Here is a 27,708-nt window from a genome sequence, read left to right as displayed (position 1 = left end):
CTAATGAAATTTCTATACAAAAATTTAGATTGTTATTGACTTGGCAGAATGGTTGAGAGCCGCGCCTACTCAACTTGAATAATTACCCGTTAGAATGTTGCTAGGTACGGCCGAGGCTGTCGTGTGTGAAATGCAGTGAAGTATACTGTTGTGTAGGAAATATGGGGCTCGCAAGAGCTGTAGCACACAATACCATATGCTGCGATGCTGCTGTCTGCGCCGCTCGCTGCTGACAAATAAGATAACTGTCGTTCTATCTGGACTGACCTTCGCCAATCAAACTCTCCCTATGCCTTGATGAAGTCAAGGACGCCTATTCGCCCCTAGTCTAACTATTGGCGTCGTACACCGATCAAATAAACAATCCACTGCGATGCCACTCAAAAATTCGCTCGCAGGCATTTAACTATAACTCCGTCCGTTCACACCACACAGTAAGTGTGTCGGCCAACACAGTCAACAATGCTTAATCGCAAGGACTCAATATAGAGTCGCACTCCGATTCGCTCTCGACAGAGGTGCTCTCCCAGTGAAGTACTGAGGAGAGACTTGTTCCTCACTCTTTGAGTACACGTACGAGCGCGCATGCTCTCATTACGTGTTCTCGCTCCAAGAGCGACAATGGAACGGCCCCTCTCCACACCAGGTGTGAAGGGGTAAATTTTTCGGTCTCTTCTATTACTCCTTCAGCTCAAGGCGTCAGAAATATCGTCTGCCAATCAGCATTGCTCTTCTAAAACGGGAGAATGACGTTTCATTTAAGGCGACCAATCCAGAAATCTGTAGCATCGACGTTTGGCGTTTGCTGTCTCCCTCTGAAAACCTCTGAAACTGTGTGCTCTGTTTGTAAAGAACGCGTAGGCTGGGCGCTCCCACACAATGTAGCGGAATTTGCTTTTAAGCTGAACACGGGGTCGTTCTTCCTTTCACTCGGGCAAATGCTGTCCACTCCACGGGCGGCCGAGGTTGACTCATTCTCTGAAGGGACTGGCCTCCCAGCGTGCGGTCTGCCTCTCTCAAATTAAAAGCTTCTGTGACCGTCATGTCTGGAACGTATGTGTGTACGCCAGCCTCGAGTATTTCAACCACGGTGCGCTAACTTGTTATTTGCATATCGTTTACTTTGATTCATACAACATTGACTTTGTCTTATCGAGTTTGGGTTCGAATGAAGCGTCTTGATGTGCGGAATATGATTGTGAGGGTGGAATATGTAAGCAATGAAGGTCAGGAGACCACGACGTCTTACACTGCAACCTGTGCCCATTCCACATCTATGGGGGGGAGTCCTATAAGTATTGCAACACATTTTTTTCTCCGTCAGTTGCGGAATTTGTTGTGGTGTGGAGTATTCCCGTATGAGTCCATACGGTTTCAAGAAAGTCCGGTAAATGATGGAGCTACAATAAGCCTTCAAATCGGCGTCTCTAACTGAGGTGTGTTCCGAACATTGTTGTCATCGAGTTTCTCTTGACGGGAAACGAGAGCATCACAGATATTCATAGATGCTAGCACAATGTGTACGGAGTCTTGGCAGTGAACAAAAGCATGGTGAGTCGGTGGGCGAGGCGTCTGTCCGATCTCCCTCTTGCCAGCCAGCCGCACACAGCTGTGACTAATGTTGGAACGTGTGGACACACTCATTCGAGGTGATGGACTGATCACAATGAAACACCTTACTGCACAACTGGACGTCTCTGTTGACAGTGCTGACATACTCATCCACCAGGTGAGATGCTCAAAGGTGTGTTCACGCTTGGCTCCTCGTTGCCAACAGGAGACCATAAATAACAACGGAGGACCATCTGCGCCAAATTTATTGCCACTTACGAGGCTGACCGTGACATGTTTTCGTGGAACATCGTCACTGGCGATGATGCATGGGTTCTTCACTTCGAACCGGAAACAAAACGGCCATCCATGCAGTAGGCCACACCATCCCTCCTCTGAAGGAAAACTTCCAAGCTGCACCTTCAGCCAGTACACTCATGGTGGCCCTACTGACTGCTCGCGCCCTTGTACTGACATGCAGGGGCGCAGTCTGTCGGTAGACTGTTTGTCCCTGTTGCGGCTGTTGAGACATTAACTGTGTCTACCGTTGTGTGCGACGCTGTTATCGGAGTCCACTCCATGCACGGAGTCCATATACAGGACAAGTCGTATACTCTTTTCGTACCCCTCAAAGTCTCTGGCACAATTTTGGAGAGTTCGCTTTAGTGTTTTCTGCTCTCCAAGCGGTCACTAGACGCTGTGCTAAAGCAAACGGTTTTAGTTTTGTATATTACCGTACCTTCGGGTTGTATATTGAGATTATTATATTTTTTTACTGTTGCTGTGATTTTACATTTCTAAAAGTTCATATTTTAATGCTTTCCTAAAAATGATGGTGGGCTTGAAGAATTTCGCTTATGGTATTGACTAAAGGCAACGGCCTTGCCGCAGTGGATACACCGGTTCCCGTCAGATCACTGAAGTTAAGCGCTGTCGGGTGTGGCCGGCACTTGGATGGGTGACCATCCGGGCCGCCATGCGCTGTTGCCATTTTTCGGTGTGCACTCAGCCTCGTGATGCCAACTGAGGAGCTACTCGACCGAATAGTAGCGGCTCCAGTAAAAGAAAACCATCACAAAGACTGGGAGTAGGGTGTGCTGAACACACGCCCCTCCTATCCGCATCCTCAGCTGAGGATGACACGGCGGTCGGATGGTCTCGATGGGCCACTTGTGGCCGGAAGACGGAGTGCTGTTGACTAAGAGTATGGGGTCTCTTGTTCCCAGTAATAGCGATTAATTACTGTTCGCCGGCTGCTGTGGCCAAGCGGTTCTAGGGGCTTCAGTCCGGAGCCGCACTGCTGCTGCGGTCGCAGGTTCGAATCCTGCCTCGAGCATGGATGTGTCTGATGTCATTAGGTTAGTTAGGTTAAAGTAGTTCCAAGTCTAGGGGACTGCTGACTTCAGGTGTTAAGTTCGATAGTACTCAGAGACATTTGAACCATTTGATTTGAATTACTGTTCAAAATTATTTTCATAGCCACTGATTGTGACCCTTTGATTTTCCTAGGTCGTGTTATTGATCTTTATTGCTATCGCCTTGTTCTTTCTAGAGCAAAGTATTATTGGTGTAACTGCCGCCCCTTTGGACCTGGTATCTGTTGTAAATAAATTTTGGGAATTGTCATTATACATTCCACCCTTTCTTAATTGATAATAGATTATTGTGAAATGAAGTGTTACTTACTGATGTCTTGCCCACTAAGGGATTGCTGTTGAAGTCATTCAAACAAATTCGAAGTTCCTTCAAATTATTGTTTTCTGTCTCTTTGTTTGGTTTGGTTAGTACAGTTCAGTGTCGGATAGGCAGCCAGAGACACAGCACCTCGTGTTCCTGCTGCTAATAAGGCGAGTACACCGTTCGTTTGTTATACACGAGGGTTGGAACTTTACAAATGGGAAATGTTTATTTACAACTTATACAAAACAGATAAATGTTTCAAAGTTTTACTGTCCTTCAGAGTAGTTCAAATGTGTGTGAAATCTTGTGGGACTTAACTGCTAAGGTCATCAGTCCCTAAGCTTACACACTACTTAACCTAAATTGTCCTAAGGACAAACACACACACCCGTGCTCGAGGGAGGACTCGAACCTCCGCCGGGACTAGCCGCACTGTCTATGACTGCAGCGTCCCAGACCGCTCGGCTAATCCCGCGCGGCATCCTTCAGAGTAGTCACCAGAATTGTGTATAACTCGTTGTCAGTGACGTGGAACTCGTAGGATAGCTTTAGCAGCGCCAGTTGTGTTGATTGTTCGAGAGGAGCGGTCTGTTTCCCGAATCTATGTAACAGTTCTGAAATGAAAGCCAAGAAGTGCTTCCTTCTTCTTAGGAATCAAGTCAGAATCACAAGGGCTTAAGTCCTGGGACCGTTTTGGATTACAGGCTGTGTCCCAAAAATGAACAGCTTAGAGAAAGAAGCGGTGACACTTCCTGCAGGATTCGCCCATCATTCTGTAGGACAGTGCCGGGTCTCGTGTGGCACCGACTTGCGACTCATTTGGTCGATCGATGGGGCTTGATTCCTGAGATGAATGAACCACTTTATGGCATTCGTTTCGGAACTGTTACAGAGATTCGTCAGGCAGTAGACCGCTCCACTCGATGTATCAACACATCTGGCGCTGCTAAATGTGTGCTACGACGTCCGCATTGATTGCAAGGTGTTATAGACAATGCTGGTGACTACTCTCCAGGACAGGAAAACTTTGAAACATATGTCTGCTTTGTGTAAGTTGTAAATAAATACTTGCCACTATTAAAGTTGCAACCCTCCTATCATTACGAGCTCTCAAGAGCAGAGACTTATTTACAGATACATGTGTAGTTACTAGTTTATTTATGTAATTTCTTGCGTGTTCGAGCGCTTACTAGACACTAGCTTTTATTTTAAAAACAGCGTAGTGTACCGTTGAATAAAAGGACGCTATGTGCAAGAAGCATGAAGCGCCCTTTGAATGTATCCTGATAGCTAAAAGAGCCACGCGCACTTTGAATAAGAAAATGCTATTTGACACTGAAATCAATATAAAAGATAGGGTCGCCACCAACTCTAGCCACACGACAAAGAAGAGGTAGCACTGAGTCGGAAAATTACTTAATTTATTAATAAGAAAAACTCACAAAAGAACATTCATTGTAAAGTCATTGATAAAGAATGGGATGTAGTTATTAATATGATCCAGGCATTCTTCCCGTGAATCAAATATTGAGTAAAGTAAAGAGGGCGTGAACACCATGCGTAAGTGCAGCCTGCAGCAAGATTCGTGAAAACACGATCTATTCCAGAGCATTTGTTTCAGATAAAAAAAGGGACACTAATCACTACACCTGTGCACATGGAAACGCTATAGGTGGGCCAACAAGGAAAACTACAAGGTAAATGGCGAAGGTAACGGCGACGTAACATCGGTACACAAGATAAGATTGAAGGCAAAATTATTTATTCCTTAAAACATTGATGTAGTGCATCTATAGACTGCTGTTGCATGCTAACTATGTACAATTGCTTGTGAAATACTACACGTTTCATGACAGACTCGCGTGCCCACTCGGTCCGCGGAGACAATTTCTATGGACCGTGGCCAAATTTTAATCACATGAGACAAAGAAAATTCACAAATACACAAAAATTACCAAGATCCGGAAAAGATTAGAAGCATACACACACAGTTGTAGGCACATAAACATTCACACTGAACCGAGGGCACTTCAACATGTGCAACTCCTTTGTGCTGCGTTCCTCTCACGGATCAAAGTCAAGACTGCATTGGGAATCAAACTGAAAGTCTACAAAAGCCTTGCATTCCCTGCTGCAACCCAGCAAATAAATCTTTATAAGACGAAATTCGAGACCAAAAGCTAAAAGCTCCCCTCTCTATGTGACAACGCGCCACGCGGTCAGTCCAACTCACCCTTCTTCGACTGGAGCACAGCTGTGTACGCTTCCCGTACCGGCGGCAGACTGCCTCCCGCTTCTCCAGCCTCTTCCACGCTCCGCGTGGACCGGAAAACCCCAGGATGCCATTTCCGCCACCAACCTAACGCAGGTGGATTTCTCACAAGAAGCGGAAACCTCTTTGCCGACTTGACCACTACGAGAGTTGGCAATGAAAGGTGGCTACAGGACCCTTTCACTATTGACCCTCGTATCGTATAGGCTTTTGTTTGTTTTGGTTAGTGTAGCTCAGTGTCGTTTAGACCGTTAGTGGGAGAGCACTTCGAATACCTGCAGCTAATAAGCTGAGTACACCGTTCGTCTGTTACATATTTTTACGAGCTTCAAACAAGAGCGACTGCAGTGACGGCTAGGAACTGTGATTGCTGTGTATAGATGCGAGCTGAGCTGGCGAACCTACACTCACAGCTCCAGACTGCGCTGGCTTCCATCACATAGCGAGGCTGCTGCCAAGGGTCGTCACTGTGGGGGGGGGGGGGTCGGACGAGGGATGCGAGGGACGTCGAGCACGTCCCACGTGTCCCCCGATCGGTCCACTGCTGTGGCCGCCCCGGGCAATGCCTGCACTGAGGTTGACCCCTCACCCGTGGTCGAGTGGGAGACCATTCCAGGGTGTGGCAGGCAGCGAAACACTTTCCGAGGGACCGATCGTAGGGCCTCCCCGGTTCGTTCGACGAACAGGTTCCGGGCGTTACCTGTGGCTGACGATGTCTCTCGAGTCGGATGCAGTCGTCCGCCTTATTCCAGAGGAATCTCCTCGGCCCGCAAGCTCTGGACATTCACAGAGGGTGGGTTTGCTAGTATGGGAGCTCCAACGTTAGGCGCGTAATGGGGCCCATTAGGAACACGGCTGCCAAGGGGGGGAAGGAAGCCGGTGTGCACTCTCTGTGCATACCGCGGGGAGTCATTCCGGATCTGGAAAGGCTGCTTCCATGAAGAGTCCAGGGTGCAGCCAATTGCAGGTGGTGGCTCATGTCGGTATCAATGACGTGTGTCGCTTCGCATCGGAGGAGATTCTCTCTGGTTTCGGGTGGCTAGCGGCAATGGCAAAGACTGCCAGTCTTGCTTGCGAGATAAAGGCGGAGCTCGCCATTTGCAGCATCGTCGATAGAACCGCCTGTGGACCTTTTGGTGCAGAACCAAGTGGATTGTTTGAATCAGAGGCTCAGGCGGTCCTGTGACCGTATAGGCTGCAGATTCCTTGACTTTCGCCATCCGGGTCCCGCTTAATAGGTCAGGAGTCCACTACACACAAGAAGCGGCGACACGAATAGCGGTTGCTGTGTGGAAAGGACTGGGTGGTTTTTTAGGTTAGAAGGTCTCAGGGAACCACAGAAAGGGCGTCCGTCTAAAAGGGAACAGGTAAAACACAGTTAGTTAGTTGTAGAAACGATCGGCATTGTAGTTGTAAATTGTCGTAGCTACACTCCTGGAAATGGAAAAAAGAACACATTGACACCGGTGTGTCAGACCCACCATACTTTCTCCGGACACTGCGAGAGGGCTGTACAAGCAATGATCACACGCACGGCACAGCTGACACACCAGGAACCGCGGTGTTGGCCGTCGAATGGCGCTAGCTGCGCAGCATTTGTGCACCGCCGCCGTCAGTGTCAGCCAGTTTGCCGTGGCATACGGAGCTCCATCGCAGTCTTTAACACTGGTAGCATGCCGCGACAGCGTGGACGTGAACCGTATGTGCAGTTGACGGACTTTGACCGAGGGTGTATAGTGGGCATGCGGGAGGCCGGGTGGACGTACCGCCGAATTGCTCAACACGTGGGGCGTGAGGTCTCCACAGTACATCGATGTTGTCGCCAGTGGTCGGCGGAAGGTGCACGTGCCCGTCGACCTGGGACCCGACCGCAGCGACGCACGGATGCACGCCAAGACCGTAGGATCCTACGCAGTGCCGTAGGGGATCGCACCGCCACTTCCCAGCAAATTAGGGACACTGTTGCTCCTGGGGTATCGGCGAGGACCATTCGCAACCGTCTCCATGAAGCTGGGATACGGTCCCGCACACCGTTAGGCCGTCTTCCGCTCACGCCCCAACATCGTGCAGCCCGCCTCCAGTGGTGTCGCGACAGGCGTGAATGGAGGGACGAATGGAGACGAGTCGTCTTCAGCGATGAGGGTCGCTTCTGCCTTGGTGCGAATGATGGTCGTATGCGTGTTTGGCGCCGTGCAGGTGAGCGCCACAATCAGGACTGCATACGACCGAGGCACACAGGGCCAACACCCGGCATCATGGTGTGGGGAGCGATCTCCTACACTGGCCGTACACCACTGGTGATCGTCGAGGGGACACTGAATAGTGCACGGTACATCCAAACCGTCATCGAACCCATCGTTCTACCATTCCTAGACCGGCAAGGGAACTTGCTGTTCCAACAGGACAATGCACGTCCGCATGTATCCCGTGCCACCCAACGTGCTCTAGAAGGTGTAAGTCAACTACCCTGGCCAGCAAGATCTCCGGATCTGTCCCCCATTGAGCATGTTTGGGACTGGATGAAGCGTCGTCTCACGCGGTCTGCACGTCCAGCATGAACGCCGGTCCAACTGAGGCGCCAGGTGGAAATGGCATGGCAAGCCGTTCCACAGGACTACATCCAGCATCTCTACGATCGTCTCCATGGGAGAATAGCAGCCTGCATTGCTGCGAAAGGTGTATATACACTGTACTAGTGCCGACATTGTGCATGCTCTGTTGCCTGTGTCTATGTGCCTGTGGTTCTGTCAGTGTGATCATGTGATGTATCTGACCCCAGGAATGTGTCAATAAAGTTTCCCCTTCCTGGGACAATGAATTCACGGTGTTCTTATTTCAATTTCCAGGAGTGTATGTGGTGAAAGAACCAGAGCTCCAAGCCCTAATAGAAAGCACTGAAGCTCAAATAGTTATAGGTGCTGAAATCTGGCTAAAGCCGGAAATAATTTAAGCCGAAATTTTTTCAAACGATCTAACAATGTTCAGATAGGATAGATTAAATACAGTTGACGGTGGAGTATTTATTGCTGTTAGAAGTAGTTTGTCTTGTAGCGAAATTGAAGTAGATAGTTCCTGCGACATAGTATGGGTAGAGATTATACTTGACAATCGCACTAAACTATTAATTGGATCGTTTCACCGACCTCCCGACTCAGAAGATATAGTTGCTGAATAGTTCAAAGAAAACTTGAGTCTCATTTCAAATAGGTACCCCACTTACACAATTATAGTCGGTGGCGAATTCAATCTACCCTCGAATTGTACTGAATGCTTTCTCAGAAAATTATTTTGAACTATTAGTTCATGAACCCACTCGAAGTGTAAATGGTTGCGAAACCATTCTTGACCTCAAACAGCAACAAATAATCCCGGACAAATAATGAGTATCGTGACGAATACAGGGATTAGCGACCACAAAGCAGCTGCTGCTAGGCTGAATGCCGTAACACTTACAGCCATCAAAAAGAAGCGCAAAATATATCTATTTAAAAAAGTTGACAAAAATGCTATTAACGTCGTTTTAAGAGACACTTCTCCTTCCGATCTGTTCATGTAAGCGTAGAAAAGTTGTGGAATGATTCAAAACAGATGGTATCGACGGCAATTGAGAGGTACACACCACATAAATTAATAAGTGATGATACTGTTCCACTATCGTACACAAAACGGTCAGATCGCTGTTGCAGAAGCAGCAAAAAAACAGCATGCCAAATTTAAAAGCACGCAAAATCCCCAGACTCGCAAAATTTTACAGAAGTTCGAAATATAGCACGTACTTCAATGCAAGATGCTTTTAATAATTTCCATAACGAAACTTTGTCTCTAAATTTGGCAGAAAACTCATAGAGATTCTGGTCATACAAATGCACACCAACGGCAAGACGCAATCAATACCTTCACTGCGCGATAACAATGGTGAAGTCACTGATGACAGTGCCACTAAAGCAGAGTTATGAAACACGGTTTTTCACTAATAAATATTCCCGAATTTCAATAAAGAACAACTGCCAAGATGCGAAACATAGAAGTAGATACCCTCAGCGTTGCAAGGCAGCTTAAATCACTTCAAGACAATGCTTCTGGTCCAGATTGTATACCAGTCAAGTTCCTCTCAGAGTATGCTGATACAATAGTTCAATATTTAGCAATTATATTCAACCGTTCGCTTACAGAAAGATCCGTACCTAAAGACTGGAAAATTCCTCAAGTCACACCAATAGCCAAAAAGGGAAGTAGGAGTAATCCGTTGAATTACAGGCCCATATCACTAACGACTATTTGCGGTATGGTTTTGGAACTGTATTGGAACATTATGAAGTACCTCGAAGAAAACTATTTACTAACACATAGCACGGATTCAGAAAATATCGTTCTTGCGAAGCACAACTAAACTCTTTACACTCACGAAGTAATTAATGCTATCTACAGGGGATGTCAAATTGATTCCATATTTTTACATTTCCAGAAGGCTTTCGACACTGTTCCTCAGAAGCGTCTTGTAAACAAACTGCGTGCCTATGGAATATCGTCACAGTTGTGCGACTGGATTCGTGGTTCCCTGTCAGATAGGTCACAGTTCGGAGTAACAGATGGAAAGTCATCGAGTAAAACAAAAGTAATATCCGACGTTCCCCAAGGAAGTGTTATAGTCCCTCTATTGATCCTGATCTACATTTACGATATAGGAGACAATCTTAGTAGCGGTCTTAGTTTGTTTGCAGATGATGCTGTCATTTACCGTCTTGTAAGGTCATCAGATGACCAAAAGGAATTGCAAAATGATTTAGATATCTGTATGGTGCTAAATGTGGCAATTGACCCTGAATAAAGAAAAGTGTGAAGTTACTCACATGAGTACTAAAAGAAATCCACTACATTTCGATTACGCGATAAGTTACACAAATCTGAAGGCCTTAAATTCAACTAAATACTTAGGGATTACAATTAAAAATAACCTAAACTGGAACGATCACATAGATAATGTTGTGGGTAGAGCAAACCAAAGACTGCGATTCATTGGCAGAACACAGGTGCAACAGGTCTACTAAAGAGACTGCTTACACCACGCTTGTCCGCCCTATTCTGGAGTATAGCTGTGCGGTGTGGGATCCGCATCAGGTGGGACTGACGGATGACATCGAAAAAGTACAAAGAAGGGCAGCTCGTTTTGTATTATCGCGAAATAGGGGGATAGTGCCACGGACATTATACGTTAATTGGCGTGGCAATCATTAAAACAAAGGCGTTTTTCGTTGCGACGGGATCTTGTCATGAAATTTCAATCACCATTTTCTCCTCCGATTGTGAAAACATTCTGTTGGCACCGTCTACATAGGGAGAATTGATCATCACGGTAAAATAACAGAAATCAGGGCTCGCACAGAACAATGTATGTGCTCGTTTTACCCGCGCGCCAGTTGAGAGTGGAATGGTAGAGAGACAGCTTGAAGGTGGTTCATTGAACCCTCTGCCAGGCACTTTATTGTGAATAGCAAAGTTATCACGTAGATGTAGATGAAAACTTTGTAATGTTGAATTGTTGTTTTAAGGTTCATTGTTTATATTAATTCTGTTAATTTTTTACGAACAAATCATTTTGTGTGCAATAAACGGTGAATGACGATCCAAAACGCTGGGTCCAATCATTCCGCTAAAATCCTTATTGTCGATTTTCTGACGCTGTGGTTTCCCTATTAGACCTTTGTCCTTAACTACCCTAATCTCTGTCCATCCTCAACTCCCTCTCCCTTCACTCTCTGTCTCTGTCATCTTCTCTTCCCTTTCTATGTTTATTTACGCCTCCCAATCTCCCTGCCCATTTCCTTTCCCACCCTTTCTTAGTCCATCTCCTTCTCGCCTCCCCCCCCCCCCCCCACCCCCTCGCTTGTCCATCTCCACCTCTTCCCGTGCTCTGTCCAGTTTCTCCTCCTCCTCCTCTCTCTGTCCGCTTCCTCCTCTTCCCCTTTCTCTGTCCATTTCCATATCCCCCTCAATCTTTCCATCTCTTCCTCCGCCATATCTGCGTCCATGTATTTCTTCCGCCATCTGCCCATCTCTTCCTTACCCTTCTCTCCACGTTATCAACCCCACCTCAACAGGAAGTTTCTGGTTCTTCTTCCCACAATATTTCTTTCCAGGTAAGTAAGCAATATGTGTACCAAGTTTGGATGAAATCGGTCCATGGTTTAAGAGGAGCTTTCCACCACCGACTTCGCTAGAATACGCACGTTTCACACATAGTTAACATATATCACACGTACTTGTATACACATTTCACCTGTATCTGTGGCTAGTTTCGCCCTGCAGTTTCTTTTCCATGAATCTCAATCTCCGTGAATTCACATATCCCGTAAAATATGTCTGACAATCATATAATTTCGCAGGTACATTCAGTGGTACATTTCGATAATGTTTGCAGAATTTCTTGTGAATAGAGTTAATAGCGGAGGAGTAATAAATTTAATCATCCATACATGATGTGACAGTTTTTAACTCATCTCAGGGTCTATGGCATCATATTTCCTGAACTATTTGTCGTAAAATAATATAATTTTGCACGTAGATAAAGTGGTATATGTTAATACTGTCTACAGAATGTGTTCTGAATACAGTTAGTGATAAATAAGCATATAAATAATCAATACATTAATACGTCAAACATGATGCAGCAGATTTACTGCATGAGCAGCAAAATGTAGGTAACGTCAACTTGTTTCCTTTCATCATTTTGTACGAATTTTCAGCGAGAGAAAGTTCCGTAAAGGTTTGACATTGTACGTAAAGTTTGATGCACGCCACTAAGTGGTCTGATTGTCAAACACTGGGTGAATAAAATCAGCGAATTCGAGCATCGAGAGCTACATTACTTTGTCACCCCCATCGTCGCCTCTTTGGTGTGTACCTGGCCCTGACTCCCATACCGACATTTTCCAGACAGTAAGCGACGTGTATACCTAGTATGGTTGAAATCGGTCCAGTTGCTTAGGAGGAGGTGTGGAACATTTATAAATACACACTTAGAGCCATCTTATGATATATATGAACAGCTGAACACCAGTAGCCTCTGAACCTGTGAAGTTTCGTTTCCTCTTTCCCTTTCTGGATGAGGTTTTTTTCTTCAGTGGGTAGTATAGTCAAAGTGGTGCTGGCAACTGACTTCATCGAGGAGGGATACCCTTTAGGTCACTTGATAGATTCAAACCACACTTTTAAAAAAGATGTAACGCGATCTAGTTCCTTGCAGAAATTGTCCATGCAGTAGTACATCAGGGTCCTCACGTCACTTTTGACATTCAGAGCCCAAACACGTCATTGTTGTTGTTGTGGTCTTCAGTCCTGAGACTGGTTTGATTCAGCTCTCCATGCTACTCTATCCTGTGCAAGCCTCTTCATCTCCCAGTACCTACTGCAGCCTACATCCTTCTGAATCTGCTTAGTGTATTCATCTCTTGGTCTCCCTCTACGATTTTTACCCTCCACACTGCCCTCCAATGCTAAATTTGTGAGCCCTTGATGCCTCAGAACATGTCCTACCAATCGGTCCCTTCTTCTTGTCAAGTTGTGCCACAAACTCCTCCCCAGTTCTATTCAGTACTTCGTCATTAGTTACTTGATCTAACCATCTAATCTTCAGCATTCTTCTATAGCACCACATTTCGAAAGCTTCTATTCTCTTCTTGTCCAAACTATTTATCGTCCATGTTTCACTTCCATACATGGCTACACTCCATACAAATACTTTCAGAAACAACTTCCTGACAAATCTATACTCGATATTAACAAATTTCTCTTCTTCAGAAACGCTTTCCTTGCGATTGCCAGTATACATTTTATACCCTCTCTACTTCGACCATCATCAGTTATTTTGCTCCCCAAATAGCAAAACTGCATTACTACTTTAAGTGTCTCATTTCCTAATCTAATTCCCTCAACATCAGCCGGCTTAATTCGACTACATTCCATTATCCTGGTTTGGTTTTGTTGATGTTAATCTCATATCCTCCTTTCAAGACACTGTACATTCCGTTCAACTGCTCTTAGAAGTCCTTTACTGTCTCTGACGGAATTACAATGCCATCGGCGAACGTCAAAGTTTATATTTCTTCTCCATGGTTTTTAATACCTACTCCCAGTTTTTCTTTTGTTTCCTTTACTGCTTGCTTAATATGCAGATTGAATAACATCGGAGAGAGTTTACAACCCTGTCTCACTCCCTTCCCAACCACTGATCCCGTTTCATGCCCCTCGACTCTTATAACTGCCATCTGGTTTCTGTACAAATTGTAAATAGTCTTTCGCTCCCTTTATTTTACCCCTGCCACCTTTAGAATTTGAAAGAGAGTATTCCAGTCAACATTGTCAAAAGCTTTCTCTAAATCTACAAATGCTAGCAACGTAGGTTTGCCTTTCCTTAACGTTTCTTCTAAGATAAGTCGTAGGGTCAGTTTTGCCTCACGTGTTCTAATATTTCTACGGAATCCAAACTGATCTTCCCCAAGGTCGGGTTCTACTAGTTTTTCCATTCGTCTGTAAAGAATTCGCGTTAGTATTTTGCAGCTGTGACTTATAGTTCGGTAATTTTCACATCTGTCAACACCTGCTTTCTTTGGGATTGGAATTTTTATATTCTTCTTGAAGTCTGGGGTATTTCGCCTGTCTACATCTTGCTCACCAGATGGTAGAATTTAGTCAGGACTGGCTCTTCCAAGGCCGTCAGTAGTTCTAATGGAATGTTGTCTGCTCCCGGGGCCTTGTTTCGACTCGGGTCTTACAGTGCTCTGTCAAACTCTTCACACAGTATCGTATCTCCCATTTCGTCTTCATCTACATTATCTTCCATTTCCAGCTTTATAAAACTGACGGGTAAGTTTCAGCAGTTACATCGGCAAAATTGGCTCATTCTAAAGTCGACTGAGTTGAAATGAATTAGCTCATGGCGACGCCTAAAAACAGTAAAAGTTCACACGCAGCACATTTTCCGAGCCAGAGTGGGCACACTTTGCACGTACGGTCTTCACAGGGACTGACTATCTCCCCGTTTCAGGTGGAGTTAGAGCACACAGTGTTATGCCTGCTTAATCTAGAATGTACAAAAAACAAAGTCAGATTCATTGGAATCCTTGTGGGCCGGCAGCTTTTACCTTCACCTAAACCGCTCATACTGTTACCCTTTGAGTCTATGCGATCACCTGATAACGTTTTAACATTCGGGGATCCGGTCTCGAACGAAGATAAGTATTATCGTAGACTCAACAACAAAGGCACAGGAACTTATAAAAGACGCAACTGGCTCCGAAGGAGAGCCGCGCGGGATTAGCCGAGCGGTCTGAGGCGCTGCAGTCATGGACTGTGCGGCTGGTCCCGGCGAAGGTTCGAGTCCTCCCTCGGGCATGGGTGTGTGTGTTTGTCCTTAGGAAAAATTTGATTAGGTAGTGTGTAAGCTTAGGGACTGATGCCTTAGCAGTTAAGTCCCATAAGATTTCACATACATTTCATTTTTTTCCGAAGGAGAACTTCGCTTTGGCTGTAGCGTTAACTTTACAGTCCTCAAGACGACATAGAGCTACGAATCCCTATACTGTACAACATACTAAAAGATGTAATCTGAGGGATTAAAACGAAGATTTTAAAAAAAGCTCTATTCAATATTTAACGAAAATCAGTAATTTCTGAATAACAGAATAGCACATTACTGATGAATTATAGGTCCCTAAATCCATGTCCGGACCCTATCTATTTTTTGATTGTGTCTTATGGCAGGTATGATGAGCCCCGCCACGAATTCTTCTGTGCCAATCTTTTCATTTCAGAGTAGCGCTTGTAAGTTTCTCAATTATTTGTTGGATGCATTCAAATCTACACTTTTTACCGTCTACGACTCTGTTTACTACCAAGGAACTTATTTCCTTACGTCTTAATAGATGTCCTACCACCCTGTCTCTTCTTCTTATCAGTGTTTTCCATGCGTTCATTTCATCGCCTATTCGGCAGAGAATCTCCTTATTTATTACTTTATCAGTCCAACTAATTTTTAACATCCGTCTGCACCACCACATGTGAAATGGTTGATTGTGTTTTGTTCCGTTTTTCCCACAGTCCAGGTTTCACTGGCATACAAAGATGTGCTCCAAACGTATATTCTCAGAAGTTTCTGCCTCAAACTAAGCCCTATGTTCGATGCCAGTAGACTTCTCTTGGCCAGGAATGGCCTTTTCGCCAGTGCTAGTCAGCTTTTTATGTCGTCCTTTTTCCGTCCGTCATGGGAGGCACAAGTCTTTAACGTCATCTACTTCGTGATTACAAACACTGATGTAAAGTTTCTCGCTGTTGTCATTTCTGCTACTTCTCATTACTTCCGTCTTTCTTCATTTTACTCGCAGTCCATATTCTGTACTCACTAGACTGTTCATTCCATTCAGCAAACCCTGTAAAACTTCTTCGATTTCACGAAGGATAGCAATGTCATCAGCAAATCTTATCACTGATATCCTCTTACCCCGAATGTTAATCCCACTATTGAACTTACTTTTTTTAAATTTCTATTATTGGTTCTTCGATGTATAGACTGAACAGTACGAGCGAAAGACCACATCCCACTGTTACACCCTTTTTAATCCAAGGACTTCGTTCTTGCTCTTCTTCCTTGGTCTTCAGCTCGTATTGTTCCCTCTTGCTTCTTGTACACGTTGTATCTTATCCGTATTTCCCTACAACTTACTCCTATTTTTCTCAGGGTTCAAATATCTTACTTTTTCCTGGTCCACAAATCCTATGAAAGTGTCTTGATTTTTCTTCTGTCCTGCTTCCGTTATCACTCACGACATGAGAACTGCCTCTCCGGTGTCATTACCTTTCCTAAAACCAAACTGATCCTCAATTTTCTTTTCAATTCTTCTCTATACTTGTACTATTCTCGTAAGAGACTTGGATGCATGAGCTGTTAAGCTCATCGTGCGATAATTCACAGCTCTTGCAGTCTTCGGAACTACGTGGATGATGTATTTCTGAAAATTTGATAATATATCACCAGTCTCATACATTCTACTCACCAACGTGAATAATCTTTTTGTTGCCACTTCCCTGAATGATTTTAGAAATTCTGGTGTAATTTTGTCTACTCCTTCTGTCTTATTTGATCTTGATCGTCCAAAGCTCTTGTCAATTCTGATGCCGCGCGGGATTAGCCGAGCGGTCTGAGGCACTACGGTCATGGACTGTGCGGCTGGTCTCGGAGGAGGCTCGAGTCCTCCCTCGGGCATGGGTGTGTGTGTGTGTGTTTGTCCTTAGGATAATTTAGGTTAAGTAGTGTGTAAGCTTAGGGACTGATGACCTTAGCATATAAGTCCCATAAGGTTTCACACACATTTGAACATCAATTCTGATCTAATACTGGATCCCCTGTCTCTTTTCTGTCAGCTCCTGTTTTTTCCTCCATCTCTTCATCAGACAAGTCTTCCCTCACACAGAGGCTTTCAATGTACTCTCTCCACCTATCCGCTCTCTCCTTTGCATTTGTCGAATTCCCGTTGTCCTCTTAATGTTACCGCCCTTGCTTTTAAGTTCACCGAAAGTTGTTTTTACTTTTCTATATGCTGACTTAGTCCTTCCGACAATACCTTTTTCGATTTCTTCACTTTTTCCGTAGAGCTATTGCGCCCCTTAGTTTGCCTGTGCTTCCTATTTACTTCACACCTACGTGACCAGTAATTCTGTATTCCTGAATTTCCCAGAACATTTTTGTACTCACTTCTTTCTTTTGTTACCCAACGTTTCTTCAAAGTTACTTTCCTTGTATCCATGTCTTTCTTTCCAACTTGTGCTCTATTCACTAAAAACTTTGGCTCTGAGCGCTATGTGACTTAACATCAGAGGTCATCAGTCCCCTAGAACTTAGAACTACTTAAACCTAACCAACCTAAGGACATCACAGACATCCATGCCCGAGGCAGGATTCGAACCTGCGACCATAGTGGTCGCGCGGCTACAAACTTTATCTTCACTTGTAAAATGTAGACTTTTACGGACGTTCTGTCATGCTTTGGTCGGATGGATTTCTTGTTGAAACTCATCATTTCGTCACCCCCGGCAGAGGCCATCTTCAAGGAAGGTTTTTGCTTTTTGAAGGTCCGATGCACGGGCGCAGGACCCACACCTCCTGTAACTAGGTAGGCTTACAAGGTAGCAGAACTCATGCCTCAGGAAATGTCTAATTACCAGCAGACATCAGATACTCAAGCCATCCCAGACGAGAAATTAGTGGGTTCATGTGAACGTGTCATCTGACTCGACTGCAGTTACAATCAGTAGAATAGGTACGAAAATGTTACTTCAGAAACATTGCTCTTTTACATTCCAAATATTGTTAAAAGGTGGGCTAGCGCGATGGCCGTGCACCATTCAGAGTTTCGAAAGTCTTATTAAACTGCCCGGACACAGACAACCACGCAGAAAATGCTTCTCAGAAAACTAAGAGCCAGAGTATAGTTTGTAAAGTGAAGAGGAAAGCTACCGAAGAAATATGTGAGAGATCATCAGAACTAATATAGACTGAAGAGCCAAAGAAACTGGTACATCCGTCTAATATCGTGTAGGGTCCCGCGAGCATACAGAAGTGCCCCAACACGACATGGCACTGACAAGGGGAGGCCGCCAATTGTGAATTTCAGATTCGATTCATACTGCGCATAATAAAAGCTCATGGCCAGAGGTGTAATGTGGCAAAGCACCAAGATGCACTTCTCAGCCGTTGTCGAGAAAATCGACAGTTAAAAGAAACCGTTGCGGTGAAATACTCTCTACGATTAATAACTTTCTACAGCGTCGTGGTGCAGCGGTAACCGCTCGGCTTCGTAATATGCATATAATAAGTTGTTGAAAGTCGTTTGTCGTGGAAAAACTGGCGACTTCGAACATCATTATGTTTTCCGTAAACAAAGTTGTATTTCACAAATGTTATTAATTGTCTTCATAATGTTAACCACGTATAGTTAACGGAAGACGTAGAAACGATATTCCGAAACGAATACGTATAGCGTAAAGTCAAACGTTCGAATTAGAATAGACACCCCACGAACACAAATTTGCTGTGGCAGCTATGAAATATAAACTCCGTTACTCGCTCGTTACACTTGAAGAACAGACGTTAAATGGGCCGAAACGAGCCGACGCATAACTAGCGTAGTTGCCTGCTAACTTCGAAAGAAGGTAGATGCGGTTCCTAGCGCAACTTATGACATCGTCGAAAATCGGTGCGGACGGGAGAGCTGTGGTACACCCTATTAAACAAACGGAAAAATGGAGGCGGTACAATTGGAGAGCGATCCGCCTTCACAAACATGCATAAGCAATTCATTAATAGTATATATATATATATATATATATATATATATATATATATATATATATTTATTTGAATTACAAAAAACTAATTATAAAAAAAATTGCATGGCGCGAGATTCGATCCGGCGACCTTTGGATTACGAACCCGAGCGCTTACCGCTGCGCCACGACGCTGGAGAATGTTAATAATCGTAGAGAGAAATTTCACCGCAACGGTTTCTTTTAACTGTCGATTTTCTCGACAACGGCTGAGAAGTGCATCTTAGTGCTTTGCCACATTACACCTCTGGCCATGAGCTTTTATTATGCGCAGTATGAATCGAATCTGAATTTCACAATTGGCGGACTCCCCTTGTGAGTTGACTAACGTCTCAAGCAGTGCTGGAGGGAATTGACAACATGAACCCTGCAGGTCTGTTTATAAATCAGTAACAGTACGAGGGGGTGGAAATCTCTTCCAAACAGCACGTCGCAAGGCATCCCAGATATGCTCAACAATGTTCACGTCCGGGGAGTTTGGTGGCCAGCAGACGTGTTTAAACTCAAAAGAATGTTCCTGGATCCACTCTGTAGCAATTCTGGACATGTGGGGTGTCGCATTGTAATGCTGGGATTACCCATGTCTGTCGGAATGCACAATGGACATGAATGGATGCAGGCGATCAGACAGGATGCTTACGTACGTGCCACCTGTCAGAGCCGTATCTAGACGTGTTAGGAGTCCCGTGTCACTCCAACTGCACGCGCCCCACCCCATTACAGAGCCCGCACCTGCATTGATAGAGGGTCCGTGCATTTATGAGGTTGTCTCCATACCAGTACAACTCTATCCGCTCGATAAAAGGCTCGATACCAGCCAACACATTTCCAGTCTTCAACAATCTAATATCGGTGTTCAATGGTGCAGGTGAGCCTTAAAGCTTTGCATCAAGGTTACAAGTGTGGGACTTCGGCTCCGAAAGCCCATACTGATGATGTATCGTTGAATGATTCGCAAGCTGATACTTGTCAAAGGCCCATGATTGAAATCTACATCAATTTGCGGAAGGGTTGCACTTCTATCACACTGTATGATTCTCGTCATTATTTGTTGGTCCCGTTCTTGCAGGATCTTTTTCCGGCCGCAGGCTGATATTCACGGTACACTCGTGAAATGGTCGTGTGCCAAAATCCCCACTTCATTGCTACCTCGTAGATGCAGTGTCCCATCGCTCATGCGCCGACTGTGACACCACGTTCAAACTCACTTAAATCTTTATAACCTGCTATTGTAGCAGCAGTAACTGATTTAACAACTGCGCCAGAAACTTGTTGTCTTATGTAGGAGTTGCCGATCGCAGCACCGTATTCTGTCGGTTTACATATCTCTGTATCTGAATACCCATGCCTATACCAGTTTCTTTGGCGCTTCAGTGTATAGTTAATTGAAAAGTGAACACACGGAAGAAATAAGCGTTAAAGATAAGGACAGATTATGTGGTTCTATTGACAAATCTAGGCGAAAAATCCTGCTGAAATTACTTAATTAATATTCAAGAAATTCGTAGCGTTCTGAACACGTTAAGTGTCGAAACTACAGATAGGGTGGATATGTTCCTACATAATGATGATGAGTAAAATATTGGAATACTCTCTGAAGCTGGAAACCTCATAATACTGTGACACCATATACGCTGATAGAACTTTCAAGTAATGCACAAAGGTTTGTTTTGTCGGTTACTTAGGGTACATGGGTTGTTAATCGACTTTACAATACAATGATTTTTTCTTTGTTGGACAATAATCAGCATGTGTTATGAACAACTGTTTATTTAATGTGACAACCGAGATAAAACTGTTATCTTCATCAACAATATTTTCAGACTTTGAAGAGAACATTATGAAAACATATAAGTGAACTGTGAAATTCTAGGATGTAAATTTTGTCTATCTCAGAGCTGGTGGGGAAAGATACAAACATTGGCAGTCGCAACTGAGTACTATTACGCATGTGAAATCCTAAAAATTCTGTCTTACATATTTGGTTTGTGGTTGATGGATCTTGATTGTTGGGTGGCTGTTTTGGTTAGGATTTAATATCAGCGACGCCTGCGTCTGAAGAACTATAAACGATTTGCGACTGCTTAGTGGACGCTTCCGTAGACTGAAATGCACTCTTTACTCCTCTCCTGTGGGCAGAACCTAATTGCAATAGAGAACCACGAAGACTTGCGAAATTTTCTATAGGAAGTGCATCAGCTGTGACTCGTGCATGCAGACGTAAAAGGGTTTATTTACGTACTGAGGCAATTTCAGCGACACCAAAATTGCAGCCAGTTCCTCAGAAAACTAGAAGAACGGAAGGCATTATCTGGCGTTAAAATTGTTGGTGCAGGACGTGCGTACTTCAAAGATGGAAAAATTACAAGAATGCAATATATGAAATTAGTGTAATATAAAATAAAACCTGGAGGTACAACCAAAAATGAATAACATTTTCAATTGTAAAGATGGGCATACATGGTAAGGTAGTATCATGCCTGTTTAAACACACTTCTCGATGACTACTGGAAGAATTTTCATGGGGTTTTCGCAGGTAACTTGATCGTAGCTTGGGGCACCGTATAATTGGCTTTATTTCATCAAAATTGGATCACGAAGAAAAGTACCGCAATTGAAGTAAGTCTGCCTGTTGCGTTTTCACGACTAATCCGCTGAACCGGTTTCGATCAAATTTGGCATGGAGATAGCTTGAATCCGGAAGAAGAAAATAGACTACTTAAGAAAGTGTGTATGTGAGATACTGATTTTAAGAATAATACGCGAATTAAGGAAAAGTATTTACTCTCTGACAGAGCTATTTACTCGTTGACTTTTGAACTTGATCAGATTTGTGGAAAAGCTTGTATTGCTTGATTTCTGCTACGTGATACGATTCAAAGTAATGAATACAATGCTTGTACAACCTTTAGTGTGTTTAATCCACACTTCCACACTGTTGTTGTTGTTGTGGTCTTCATTCCAGAGACTGGTTTGATGCAGCTCTCCATGCTACTCTACCCTGTGCAAGCCTCTTCATCTCCAAGTACATATTACAACAGACATCCTTCTGAATCTGCTTAGTGTATTCATCTCTTCATCTCCCTCTACGATTTTTTCTCTCCACGCTTCCCTCCAGTACTAAATTGGTGATCTCTTGATTCCTCAGAACATGTCCTACCAACCGATCCCTTCTTCTAGTCAAGTTGTTCCACAAATTCGTCCTCTCCCCAATTCTATTCAGTACCTCCTCATTGGTTACACGATCTAGCCATCTAATCTTCAGCATTCTTCTGTAGCACCACATTTCGAAAGCTACTATTCTCTTCTAAACTACTTATCGTCAATGTTTCACTTACATATATGGCTACACTCCATACAAATACTTTCAAAAGAGACTTTCTGACAAATCTATACTCCATGTTAACAAATTTCTCTTCTTCAAAACCGCTTTCCTTACCATAGTCAGTTTATATTTTACATCCTCTTTACATCGACCATTATCATTTATTTTGCTTCCCAAATAGCAAACCTCATCGACTACTTTAAGTATCACATTTCCTAATCTAACTCCCTCAGCATCACCTGATTTAATTCGACTACATTCCACTATCCTCGTTTTGCTTTTGCTCATTTTCATCTTGTTTCAAGACACTGTCCATTCCGTTCAACTGCTCTTCCTGGTCCTTCACTGTCATTGACAGAATTACAGTGCCATCGGAAACCTCAAATCTTTTATTTTTTCTCCATGGATTTCAATTCCGACTACAAGCTTTACTGCTTCTCAATATACAGATTGAATACCATCGGAGATAGGCTACAATCCTGTCTCACTCCCTTCCCAACCACTCCTTCCCTTCCATGCCCCTTGAAAAAAAATGGCTCTGAGCACTATAGGACTTAACATCGGAGGTCATCAGTCCCCTAGAACGTAGAACTACTTAAAACTAACTAACCTAAGGACATCACACACATCCATGCCCCAGGCAGGATTCGAAACTGCGAAGGTAGCGGTCGTGCGATGCCCCTCGACTCTTATAACTGCCATCTAGTTTCTGTACAAATTGTAAACAGCCTTTCGTTTGCTGTATTCGAACCCTGCCACCTTCAGAATTTGAAGGAGAGTATTCTAATGGAATACCCGTGGTCTAGGGGTAGCGTCTTTCATTCATAATCAAAACGTCTTCGGTCCCGCCACTGCCTAAATTTTGATAAATAATCAGCATTGACGGCGGAAGACTTCCGGCATAAGAAGTCAGCCTCATTCTGCCAACGGCCTTGTCAAAGAGGACGGAGGAGCGGATAGAGGTTCAGGGTACTCTCTTGTCCTAGGGGTCGGAAATTGTCCCTAAAGGCGGAAGAATCAGCAATGATCAACGACATGAGGATGCAGAAGGCAATGGAAACCATTGCATTAAAGACACGTAACGTGTATCCACAGGACATGTGGCCTGTAATTGAAGAAGTGTCATGATGATCTCTCCATTGGCAAAAGATTCCGGAATAGTCCCCCATTCGGATCTCCGGGAGGGGACTGCCAAGGGGGGGGGTTACCATGAGAAAAAAATTGAATAATCTACGAAAGGATAACGTTCTACGAGTCGGGGCGAGGAATGTCAAAAGCTTGAACGTGGTAGAGAAAGTAGAAAATCTGAAAAGGAAAATGCAAAGGCTCAATTTAGATATAGTAGAGGGTCAGTGAAGTGAAGTGGAAGGAAGACAAGGATTTCTGGTCAGATGAGTATCGGGTAATATCAACAGCAGCAGAAAATGGTATAACAGGTATAGGATTCGTTATGAATAATAAGGTAGGGCAGAGGGGGTGTTACTGTGAACAGTTCAGTGACCGGGTTGTTCTAATCAGAATCGACAGCAGACCAACACCGACAACGATAGTTCAGGTATACATGCCGACGTCACAAGCTGAAGATGAACAGATAGAGAAAGTGTATGAGGATATTGAAAGGGTAATGCAGTATGTAAAGGGGGACGAAAATGTAATAGTCATGGGCGACTGGAATGCAGTTGTAGGGGAAGGAGTAGAAGAAAACGTTACAGGAGAATATGGGCTTGGGACAAGGAATGAAAGAGGAGAAAGACTAATTGAGTTCTGTAACAAGTTTCAGCTAGTAATAGCGAATACCCTGTTCAAGAATCACAAGGGGAGGAGGTATACTTGGAAAAGGCCGGGAGATACGGGAAGATTTCAATTAGATTACATCATGGTCATACAGAGATTCCGAAATCAGATACCCAGGAGTAGATATAGACTCAGATCACAATATAGTAGTGATGAAGAGTAGGTTGAAGTTCAAGACATTAGACAGGAAGAATCAATACGCAAAGAAGTGGGATACGGAAGTACTAAGGAATGACGAGATACGTTTGAAGTTCTCTAACGCTATAGATACAGCAATAAGGAATGGCGCTGTAGGCAGTACATTTGAAGAGGAATGGACATCTCTAAAAAGGGCCACCACGGAAGCTGGAAAGGATAACATAGGTACAAAGAAGGTAGCTGCGAAGAAACCATGGGTAACCGAAGAAATACTTCAGTTGATTGATGAAAGGAGGAAGTACAAACATGTTCTGGGAAAATCAGGAATACAGAAATACAAGTCGCTGAGGTTTGAAATAAATAGGAAGTGCAGGGAGGCTAAGACGAAATGGCTGCAGGAAATATGTGAAGACATCGAAAAAGATATGATTGTCGGAAGGACAGACTCAGCATACGGGAAAGTCAAAACAACCTTCGGTGACATTAAAAGCAACGGTGGTAACATTAAGAGTGCAACGGGAATTCCACTGTTAAATGCAGAGGAGAGAGCAGATAGGTGGAAAGAATACATTGAAAGCCTCTATCAGGGTGAAGATTTGTCTGATATGATAGAAGAAGAAACAGGAGTCGATTTAGAAGAGATAGGGGATCCAGTATTAGAATCGGAATTTAAAAGAGCTTTGGAGAACTTAGGTCAAATAAGGCAGAAGGGATAGATAACATTCCATCAGAATTTCTAAAATCATTGGGGGAAGTGGCAACAAAACGACTATTCACGTTGGTGTGTAGAATATATGAGTCTGGCGATATACCATCTGACTTTCGGAAAAGCATCATCCACACAATTCCGAAGACGGCAAGAACTGACAAGTGTGAGAATTATCGCACAATCAGCTTAACAGCTCATGCATCGAAGCTGCTTACAAGAATAATATACAGAAGAATGGAAAAGAAAATTGAGAATGCTCTAGGTGACGATCAGTTTGGCTTTTGGAAAATTAAAGGGACGAGAGAGGCAATTCTGACGTTACGGCTAATAATGGAAGCAAGGCTAAAGAAAAATCAAGACACTTTTATAGGATTTGTCGACCTGGAAAAAGCGTTCGACAATATAAAATGGTGCAAGCTGTTCGAGATTCTGAAAAAAGTAGTGGTAAGCTATAGGGAGAGACGGGTCATATACAATAAGTACAACAAACACGAGGGAATAATAAGAGTGGACGATCAAGAACGAAGTGCTCGTATTAAGAAGGGTGTAAGACAAGGCTGTAGCCTTTCGCCCCTACTCTTCAAACTGTACATCGAGGAAGCAATGATGGAAATAAAAGAAAGGTTCAGGAGTGGAATTAAAATACAAGGTGAAGGATATCAATGATACGATTCGCTGATGACATTGCTATCCTGAGTGAAAGTGAAGAAGAATTAAATGATCAGCTGAACGGAAGGAACAGTCTAATGAGTACACAGTATGGTTTGAGAGTAAATCGGAGAAAGACGAAGGTAATGAGAAGTAGTAGAAATGAGAACAGCAAGAAACTTAACATCAGGATTGATGGTCACGAAGTCAATGAAGTTAAGGAATTCTGCTACCTAGGCAGTAAAATAACCAATGACGAACGGAGCAAGGAGGACATCAAAAGCAGACTCGCTATGGCAAAAAAGGCATTTCTGGCCAAGAGAAGTCTACTAATATCAAATACCGGCCTTAATTTGAGGAAGAAATTTCTGAGGATGTACGTCTGGAGTACAGCATTTTATGGTAGTGAAACATGGACTGTGGGAAAACCGGAACAGAAGAGCATCGGAGCATTTGAGAGGTGGTGCTATAGACAAATGTTGAATATTAGGTGGACTGATAAGGTAAGGAATGAGGAGGTTCTATGCAGAATCGGAGAGGAAAGGAATATGTGGAAAACACTGATAAGGAGAAGGGACAGGATGATAGGACATCTGCTAAGACATGAGGGAATGACTTCCATGGTACTAGAGGGAGCTGTAGAGGGCAAAAACTGTAGAGGAAGACAGAGATTGGACTGCGTCAAGCAATTAATTGAGGACGTAGGTTGCAAGTGCTACTCTGAGATGAAGAGGTTAGCACAGGAAAGGAATTCGTGGCGGGCCGCATCAAACCAGTCAGTAGACTGATGACCAAAAAAAAAATTCTAATCAACATTGTCGAAAGATTTCTCTAAGTCTACAAATGCTAGAAACGAAGGCTTGTCCTTCCTTAACCTATCTTCAATGAGACGTCGTAGGGTCAGTATTGCCTCCCGTGTTCCTACATTTCTCTGGAATCCAAATTGATCTTCTCCGAGGTCGGCGTCTACCAGTTTTTCCATTCTCCTTTGAAGGATTCGTGTTAGTATTTTGCAGACATGCCTAATTAAACTGATGGTTTGGTAATTTTCACACCTTCCTTTGGGACTGGAATTATTGTATTCTTCTTGAAGTCTGAGGGTATTTCGCCTGTCTCATACATCTTGGTCACCAGATGGTAGAATTTTGTCAGGGCTGGCTCTCCCAAGGCTATCAATTGTTCTACTTCCACGCTATTTGTTGCATAGCGTACACGTTGTATAATCTACAGCTACTTCAGCAGCACAATGCACAGATGCGCACCCGCGCCCACGTGCCTCTGTACGCACTGTACGGTAGCGACACACATGCCGACGCGTCGTGCATTGTGTCAGCTGGAGCGTGGTTTGGGGGGGGGGGGGGGCTGAGAGGGAGCGGGGCGCCAGTCAAGAGCTGCGCTTACCCGAGCAGGCAGACAAGAAGGAGCAGCTGATGTTATTTCACGAACAGTAGATTACTTACTTACCAACACTCATTGTAACAAAGGTACTGATATCCAATGCATTTGCAGTTATCTATATCTACATCTGGAAGAGCAGTTGAACGGAATGGACAGTGTCTTGAAAAAGAAGGGTATAAGATGAACATCAGCAAAAGCAAAACGAGGATAATGGAATGTAGTCGAATTAAGTCGGGTGATGCTGAGGGAATAGATTAGGAAATGAGACACTTAAAGTAGTAAAGGAGTTTTGCTATTTGGGGAGCAAAATAACTGATGATGGTCGACGTAGAGAGCATGTAAACTGTAGACTGGCAATGTCAAGGAAAGCGTTTCTGAAGAAGAGAAATTTTGTTAACATCGAGTATAGATTTAGATGTCAGGAAGTCGTTTCTGAAAGTATTTGTGTGGAGTGTAGCCATGTATGGAAGTGAAGCATGGACGATAAATAGTTTGGACAAGAAGGGAATAGAACCCTTTGGAATGTGGTGCTACAGAAGAAAGCTGAAGATTAGATGGGTAGATCACATAACTAATGAGGAGGTATTGAATAGAATTGGGGAGAAGAGGAGTTTGTGGCTCAACTTGACTAGAAGAAGGGATCGGTTGGTAGGACATGTTCTGAGACATCAAGGGATCACCAATTTAGTATTGGAGGGCAGCGTGGAGGGTAAAACTCGTAGAGGGAGACCAAGAGATGAATACACTAAGCAAATTCAGAAGGATGTAGGCTGCAGTACGTACTGGGAGATGAAGCAGCTTGCACGGGATAGAGTA

The 27,708-nt window shown here is 43.9% G+C and overlaps 1 protein-coding gene and 1 pseudogene across 1 annotated transcript in view; one reads left to right on the top strand and one right to left on the bottom strand.

Moving 5' to 3' along the window:
• LOC126209938 (atherin-like) overlaps positions 1–27,708 on the bottom strand; it is a 194,449-nt gene that overhangs the window by 69,862 nt on the left and 96,879 nt on the right. The gene's annotated exons all lie outside the window — the stretch shown is intronic.
• On the top strand, positions 2,424–2,541 carry LOC126210796 (5S ribosomal RNA; annotated as a pseudogene).

Source organism: Schistocerca nitens, chromosome 10 (genome assembly GCF_023898315.1).
Source record: "Schistocerca nitens isolate TAMUIC-IGC-003100 chromosome 10, iqSchNite1.1, whole genome shotgun sequence".
Classification (NCBI taxonomy): domain Eukaryota; kingdom Metazoa; phylum Arthropoda; class Insecta; order Orthoptera; family Acrididae; genus Schistocerca; species Schistocerca nitens.
The sequence above is the reverse complement of the archived record's forward strand: the minus strand, read 5'-3'. Positions and strand labels throughout refer to the sequence as shown.